Source organism: Larimichthys crocea, chromosome III, assembly GCF_000972845.2.
Source record: "Larimichthys crocea isolate SSNF chromosome III, L_crocea_2.0, whole genome shotgun sequence".
NCBI lineage: Eukaryota > Metazoa > Chordata > Actinopteri > Sciaenidae > Larimichthys > Larimichthys crocea.
In genome coordinates, this window is record NC_040013.1 from 6,857,746 (window position 1) to 6,866,827 (window position 9,082).

The window sequence follows — 9,082 nt, forward strand, 5'->3', positions numbered from 1 at the left end:
ATCGAGCAATGGAAGTAATTTTTTCAAACAATAATTTCAAACGCCTCCTCGGTCTCGACTCTCGATTGTGAAGATATATTGCTTTTTCTTTTTTAAATTAAAAATTAAAATAGCTTAATTTCATACTTTTGTTGTTCACTGGCTAAAAAAGAAGAGAGGAATATATATGTAGCCATGTCTGTACATTCACAGCTTTAACAGGGTTTATGCAGGAATCCTGAGTTTAACTTTAATACCATTTAATACCATTTAATACCTTCTAAATATTTTTTAAAACCACAACACAACTTGCCTCTAGTCATATAGCAAAAACAGGATCGATAAATGGGAGGGCACGCACACTGTTACTGTTAATCCCTTAGTTATTGCCATGCAATAGTGTGCATGCACTCCTATTTATCACTCTGGTCAACAAGCTCCTTCTTGAAACCCGTATCACGTAACCCTAACCAGTTTTGTCTTTCCCACATGCAAATGTTTTCGCTATTTCTGAATCAGGAAACATAGCTTGAAACATTTCGGAGATTCCTTTATTTGAACTGAGAGAGTGGCGCTTGGCAACAGTGTCAAGACAGCACAAACCTCTGCATGGAGAGACGCTGTTGTGGCCATCACCGTCCTGAGATTCCCAGGCCTAGCAGAAGATGTGATGGCTGCAGTGGAAGTATGATTGGAGGTGTAACTCGGTTGGAGCAGTGTCCTGGGCATACTAGCAGCACAGAAATGTGATATTAATGGCTGCTCTCCCATCAAGTTGTCAGTCAACTGAACACTGTAGATAGATCCAACTACATCATTTGAGCTGCAGCCAAGTCATATTCCCCATTTGCAATTTGTAAAATATGTTACAAGTTATGCTACCTGCTAAAGAGCCTAAGAGTTCATTACGACTCACACACATAATCATGTTCTCTAATGAAGACATCAAGTATACTTGACCAGCAGTGTTTTACAGGAGGGTGCTTGTGAACAGCTGTTCTATTCTAAGTCATTTTCAGTCTATGAAATCAAACTTTTTTGTGCAGAGCTTGTTTCACTCCGGCAAACAATCTGTACAGAACATTTCCGTGTTCAGTGATTTTGTACACACAAAGTTTCGGGGTGTTCTCATAAGAGGGAGCAACATCACCCCCTCCTCAGATATACATTGATCTCATAAATGGCCTCTGTAAACTCTAAATGACGGAAATTCTTATGCGTGAACTACACAGAACAATCCTGAGTCTACACTGTGCGCTATGGAAAATATATCTATTGTACAGTCTGTGTAATAAATTCTTTATTTACAATTTAACAAACACACACCAAAAAAAGCTCACAATCAGACATTTAATACTTTTTAAGGGCCTTAATTTTCACTAAGTTGATTTACTACCTTTTAATACCCCATGGGCACCCTGTATGTATGTATGTATATAGAAAACTTCTCAGAAGCAGGCAATTTAATACTAAGGTCTTTGAAAGCAAAACACGAAGGACACCTCCACATTGACACACTTTAAAATAACGTGGTCGACCTCCAATTTATTTTTGGTGGTGTAGACGTCGTATTCTTGTGAATGGCTGTCCTCCCGCTGACACCCTCAAATATCCACAGAATCAGCTCAAATTGTGTTTCTCATCAGAACATTTTTCAGCTGTGGAAAACATCAACAGTAAACGTCTGCTTTTGGTGTCAGCCACACAATCACGCCTCACAAGGCCCTTTTCTACATTCTTCTTTTCATACAGATATTCAACAATAGGAAGCTGGTGTACATTGGAATGTAAAAGCAGCCACAAGACAGGCTGCTATTATGAGCGCTGCAACTTTTCTTCCGTTAGAAAGGAAAAACTCTTCAGCTATCTGTAACTGTACTACACATGCACAGCTGGGTAGAAGAGCTGATTACTGCCAAGAATCAGCCCCCGAAATCAACAACTGAAGTAGAAGCAGGTGAGGATGAAGTGGATCAAAAGTTAAAAAATACTGTAAATTACAACCCTTCATCGCAAAATAACTCCTAGAGGGCATCGTCATCATCATCACAGACTGATGATATAACACGTTGATGAAAGAACTCTCCAGACAGAGACAGACGCAGGGACAAAGGGGTGACTTGTGTTTTCAGAAAGGTGAGATTGGGTCTGTAATGGTTCAATATTATTGCTATTAAGTGCAATTTTTCTTCAGCCTTATCTCTCGCTTGTAAAAGACAGGAGATGAAAACGATCATTATGACTCTATGAAGACTCTATCTTAATTTTAACTGGAAATTTCATAAAGAGAGAGAGCCAGGATGTCCAATTATTGTCTGACACTAGTGTGTTAGGACTGCATTATGTGTTCAATCTTTTAAATTGGGCTAATTTTAATGGCGATGTTGACCTGGGTTCATAGCTTTACCTGTGTTAGGTATGTACTGTAAGGTTCTGTTTGTTTTCTGTATCTTCAAGTATCTTGATGTAATTGAATATATTAGTACACAACATTCCCTTCCTCATGCTGGCTTATTTCTCATGCATTTGCTTGAATTAATTACAGCAAAGTGCTCTACATTAGTGGTTCAACCAGCCAATCAAATTAGATTATATTGGTTATTGTAGACAGTCTTTGTGCATTTTAGACTATTCTTGTACTGCCACATCACATTTTGGGTTTATAGTCCAGCCCTAATATGCCCTTTTGATGCTTTAATCACAGTATGACTCCTCTCAATGCATCTGCTAATTGTAATGTAGGATTTAAAAAGTTATTTTGCAGCAGTACCCAAGGCAGAACATTCATTTGAATACAAAGTGTTTTAATGTGATTTTCTGCATTATGAGATCCGATTTGGACTTAATGTTTCACAGTTTCTTTGTGTTTTAAAGGATTATTGGATTTTAGTCAAATCTAAGAGAAGAGATTTACACAGAGATTATCAATAATGGACTGATTATCTAACCTGATCAGGGACACATGGAGTCTGTCAGGTGCAGTGACTCACACAATACAAATGTACATTAGTCCTTGTAACGGCAGAGTGTGTCCACCGGTGCCTGCTATCACTATTCAAAATTTGTAGCAATAGTACAGCTCAAATTTCAGCATTTCTGTTTGATGATATAAGCACACATTATGCATGTTGGGATATATTAAATATTACCAATAAATGAAACAGTTTTTCACCCCATGTGTTATTGCTTTTAGATATATAATCAAATTCTGACTAATGTGGAATCTGATACCACTTTCCATGAATCCAATTTAATATCTCGGCATAATGTTGTTATTCAAATAGATGTGTGTTTGATTCATTCCGACATCATTACATCCACTTTCTCTTCAGTCTACAGTATGTTGATTCCTAACAGGTTTAAGCATCTCCTGAGCTCTTGGTGTGTGTTGTGTGCCCATGCATAAACTAAAACCAGTCTGAAGTGGCGGTCAAGATCCAGAGTGCAGAGGTGCGCTATGAAATAACAGTGTGACGGCTTGTTTCCATAAAAAGTGAAACAGTAGCACAGATATAGCTTAATAACAGCTTAAAACTATGACAGCTCGGCTCTCCTGTGGGTATTAAATCAAGTTATTACTGAAGCAAACCCAAATTCAAGAGCTTCTTTGTGAAGATAATGGGAGAGGTTCAAACGCCTGAAGGGGAAGAAGTTGCTGCTAAAACTGGGAAAAGAAATAAGTGTCTCATTTATTCCAGTACTGGCTCCTATTAGCAGCTACAACATACTAACGCCTACGCTACAGGCACAGACACATGCACTAAAAATAAATAACGGAGCATTAGCAAAGCTATGTGAGAACACACAAACACACACACCACCACTCCGACAATAAAAGTGTTGAACAAAATTCCCTAGCTCTATTGGAAAGTGATAATAAATACATCATGAAACACTTAAAACACAACACCTCGTTATTAGTTCACATCTGTACAATTTCAGCCAGTTACTGCTAACAGAGCTGTACACCTATCGAGATGAGGCTGGATTGGATCTCTAAATGCAGTCTACATGAGTTGAATACAAAGATGCCAATGTATGTCAGTATTAGATGACTAAAATTCAACCCACCAAAATTGCTACTGGATTGAATTGCTGTTTCTAGCCTCAGCTGCTTGCACAGACTGTTCCCCCACACAGTACATTGACTAAAATGGGCCTCCTTTGGTCTTTAATCAAGACTGCAGAGCAGACAAAGAGGCTGTGTCCAAACACCTCAGGGTGCAGCCTGCTTTGAAGGGAGTTAAAAGGTTAGAAAATGAAGCTGCGGCACCTTCAGAATAATCCGTAAAATTCAGTCCTGACACTAACAACCGGTGCAGAGAGGTTAAATCTGACACCAGTCACAACCTGTACAGCTGCACACTGAAGGAGTACATCACTTTGAGAAAGACAAGAGCGTACAAATGGTTACTGTTTTTTTTTTTTTTTTTAAACCTTTAGACAGTACATCTGAAGCCTTTAAACCTGAAAGTCAAAACTTCCAGAAGTTGGAAACAACAGACAAAACGCTCCAGGCCTCCATGTGAAAAACCTTTTTGAGACAGTTAGGTTGCAGACTCACTGTCAAAGAATGAACTAAGACACTTATCACTGTCAGTAGATTTGCCCATTTCTGCTCACATAATATGAAAAAAGATGGTCCCCACTGGATAGATTACGCTTATTTTACACAAAATGTCTGATAGAATTAGACATTTAAAGAACTAAATTTATTAAAGAAATATTGGATTATATTTAGGGGGTTTTAAAGTTAAACCAGTTCTGCATTCTACCTCTGCATTTTGTTCAGGAACATCAGAGACAGTGAGAGAAAAGTTATTCCCAGAGTAACTTGTACTGTTAGAGGAGAACCGAGCTGAACAATGAAATGATTGAAATAAGAAAAAGGAAATAACCTGCACAGTACCTCCAGTTGATGATCCAAGTCTTACAACTCTGTATCTCCAAATCCTTTCACCTGACAGATTCTCCCTCCTGTTTCTCAGTCCAAACAGTAGTATCAGCCCATCTTCTATTACAGACTGCAAATTCTGTTTTCATTCTGTAATCACATCTTCCACCATCTTTGTACAGCACATTACTCTCCCTTTTTAAAACTCCTCTACATAGTTATTTTCTCTGCATTTCTTTCTCACTTTCAAATGTAGTCATATTTTTAGAATATTCTGACCCATGTGCTCTTTGCTAATAGTTTATCCAACATTGTTAATCTTAGAATCTTTTTTCTACTTATTAGATGCTGAGAAATGTAAAAATGTGAAACTAAAAAGTCTTTTGCCAAAGATATCAACATAATGTAGGTAGATCTGTCTTTCATGATATAGCTTTGGGTATTTTCTAGGTTGAAATGTCACATTTGTCATTTTATTTAACAGCTAAATGTGGATGAACCATCGGATCAGAGTCATTAAAAAATAAAAAAAAACTGTTTTTTTTTCTTTATCCTTGCTTCAGCTCAGTGGTGCATGAATGGCCAATGCACACACAAAGCTACATACACATGTTGTGGGCTCACGTGATCAATTACTGACAGCAGTACATGGACGGTGTAGGCTGGTATCGACTGCAAATTAAACACCATTGTTATGATGGCCTCGTGACCCAGCAGATAAGCCGTCCCTCTAACAGCCTTGTGTTTTTCCCACTCTGAGACGAGATCTCAAACGAACAGCTGACTACATTAAAATTCAATTTCGCAATATTTTTGACATTAACAATAAATAAAATAGCTCTGTGTAACGTGAAAGGGTCAATTATGTTAAACCTACTGAGAATTCCACTCCACTGGAGCCGCGAGCAGCTTTTATCCACATGTAGCACTGTTTGGTCTAACTGGCACATGCACCATATGATCACATCAACAGCCCTGTATATAAAATCAGTAGCAGCCATTTCCAGAACATGATGTCGGACAAGGTATACTGCAGTGTAAAATAAAGAAAGACCATGGAGGAGACCAGCGGCACGTGAGGAAAGTGTTTTTGGACTCGTGAAATGGGCAGGAACACAACCACTGAATAAATAAGTGAAACTCACTGCAGCCAGAACTCGCTCAACAAAGCTACACGTAAATGATTTAGAAGTTTAAAGTTACAGTGACATTTATTTGAGATCTGTCGTATAATAACACTGTAAACTCGGATTTAAGGAAAGTCCTTCAAATTAAACGACAAAATGCATCGTTCATAACGTCCTTACAGAGGTAAATGATTGTCTGTCTTGTCTTTGATTAGACACAAACAGTCCTCTTCATTTCTTAAGTGAACATTTTTAGTTTTGCCTGAGAGTAAAATCTGCAGTTGTGCTAACAAATCACTTAAATACTACAAAAAACAAAAATCTTTTGCAAAGCTACACTCAAGGAGAAATGAAAAAGAAAACATATTTTCCCTTTTTATTATAATAAAAACAAACATTTAAAACCCACAAAAATGTGGATTCATAAAATTCATCATGCATGAATTATTACTGCACATAATAAATTGTGTGCGTGTGTTATCCCACTGTATCTGACCTTCACTCCTACAGAAACATATTGTATCTCTGAGTGTACACAATGGCAACACACTGAGCTGTTCATCCTGCCATATCTTGGAAGAAATTTTAAATATTCTAAACTAAAGACAGCCACCATTTCCCCCAGCTTCAAGTCAAAGAATGAAGGGGAAACAGTCTCCAAGAACACTCATTTTAACAATGATTTCTTCAGAGTCAGATGACTGCTGACACTTGAGTACATTTTATGCAGTGAAACCACTCAAGACCTTAATTGTGCTGATTCAACCTTGAAGTGCTTTCTGCTCTTAAGATTTGAAAGGTCTAACTTCTCAAAAGCGTTCTAGTAATATTCAGATGTGCACTCCAATCTCTTATTCAAACGTTTGAGTATATACTGTATGCCAAATAAAATTACAAGATTCTCTGCCTTGTATTGATGCAGATGATCATTGTAGTTTCGTTTAAAGCTGTAAGCTGTAAACATGTCATGTTTTCTCACCTTTCCTGTCATTTCAAACCTCTAAAGACCAGGCATATGTTCAAATAAATTCACACCTTCGGGGTGATGGTTAGCTCAGTTGGTAGAGCAGCCGCCTCCATGTACAAAGGCTCAGTCCTTGCCACAGCGGCCCAGGGTTTGAATCCGACCTGTGGCCCTTTGCTGCATGTCATTCCCCATCTCTCTCTCTCTCCCCGCATTCCTGTCACTCTTCAGCTGTCTATCAAATAAAGATTGAAAAAGGACAAAAAGACTCCCTTTCAAGACTCTGTTAAAATGAATCATAGAGGCATTTCCCCCATCACCCAGGCCTGAAATTCTTGTCTTCATGGTGGTCTAAAACACCTGTGGTACAAACACTAACGCACTCCCGGGTGCTATAAGCCCACAGTCCAGGCAGGCTAACGGACTAAGCTAACAGCAGCAATAGCTCGCAGCAGTTTACTGTCCATCAAGAAACTGTAAATCATGGAGAGTCAGAGGGGGACACTAAAGCGGAAACCAGAAAATATTCTCCTGAAAATATGATCCAGTTTCACCAAAATCAGTCGAATAGTTGGTGGCAGTCACATAGTGGAAATGACAGAGACACTATTTACCTGATTACACGTCAGTGCGTGGTAGAAAAGTTATAAAAGGTAGAAAGGTTGCTTTAATTTACAGCTGTTGACATTTATCTAGAAATGAATATCAAAAAACAAAATGCCACAACACAGGTAATTACTAAAATAAAATCACAATTTAGCACTTTGATAGGCAACATGAACCAGCATATTTTTTCACTCCCTTCTGTATAATTACCATTAATTACCATAAACACTTGCACATTAAAATCCAAAACAAAAGAAAACGTGACTAGTTTACATCCAATTTGCTTTACTACATGGTCACCATCATTTTTTTTCCTAACCAGACAGTCTTTTAAGACTCATCTGAAAATTAAAATATACTCTAACTATTGAGATGTATGTGCACGGGACAAAGTTGTGCATCAGTTTAGTCTCAGCCTGAAGCTGAACAACTAAACAATGTTATGCACATAAGTGAAGTAATTATTGTTACTTTCTATAAATTTGGCCAACATTACACAGTAGCAAAAAAAACTACTGCTCAGCAACTGAGACTTTCACTTTCCCAGCAGTTGGAGAAACAACAGACAAGACTTTTCTTGGTCTTGAGAAGATGCAGCATTTATTAACTGCCACTGTCGCCTGTAACGTACATTTACTGACTGCCTGATTGACAACTTACTGTTATCTTCTTTCTTCTGCTCTGCTCGCATTCACCGTCACTTTCTGCCACTGCAGTCTCACATTCGCTCAACATCACACTACACACAGCTCTATTCCTCAGAAAAGAGCTTTGCTACTCTTAGCAGGGGTTCAGACAGAATCAGATGCCGTGGCAAAAACTGAAGTCTTTCAATTCATTTCAGTGGGGGTCGTGCGTTTCTGCAAAAAAAAAACAACAAAAAAAACAGCACGGTATGTGGGAGAGAAGTTGAGCCAGATCCAACTTTGGAAAAAACGGAGCCGCACGTCATGCCCCTAAGCCAATCAGACACTCAGATCAGTCAAACCTCCACAGACAGCCTGAAATGTCTCTGGTGGATTCATGGACTAAACTCTGATAATCTAACATGTGTGTTCTGACTGTGCCCATTTTCTAAATCTGAGTCCGAATCGCAATTTACACCACAAAGAAGTTTCATTTGATTTGTGTCCGATGGCTTGAGAGAGAGAGACAATAACAATAACAGTGAGCGAGTGCCGGCTTCGATAAAGCTGTTTATCAGAGAAATAAAAAGTTATTTCCTGATTGTTTCACAGCAGTTACAAATATAGACACGCCCACGGCAACCCACCTTAGCCCCCCCTCACCGGAACCGGACAACCCTGCTACGAGTTGCTGAAATCCCTGATCCTGTCTGAATGCGCGCTTACTCTCTAACAATACCTTTTCACCTGGATGTCCTTTGAAGAATGAGGAGCGGGAGCCAAGTGTTGGGGTTTTATTGTCCTTGCACAGTGTGTGAGTGAAAATCATTAGTAGCCCGTTGATATTAATGATTGGGAGAAATTTTAGCGCCGCACTCATAATTCT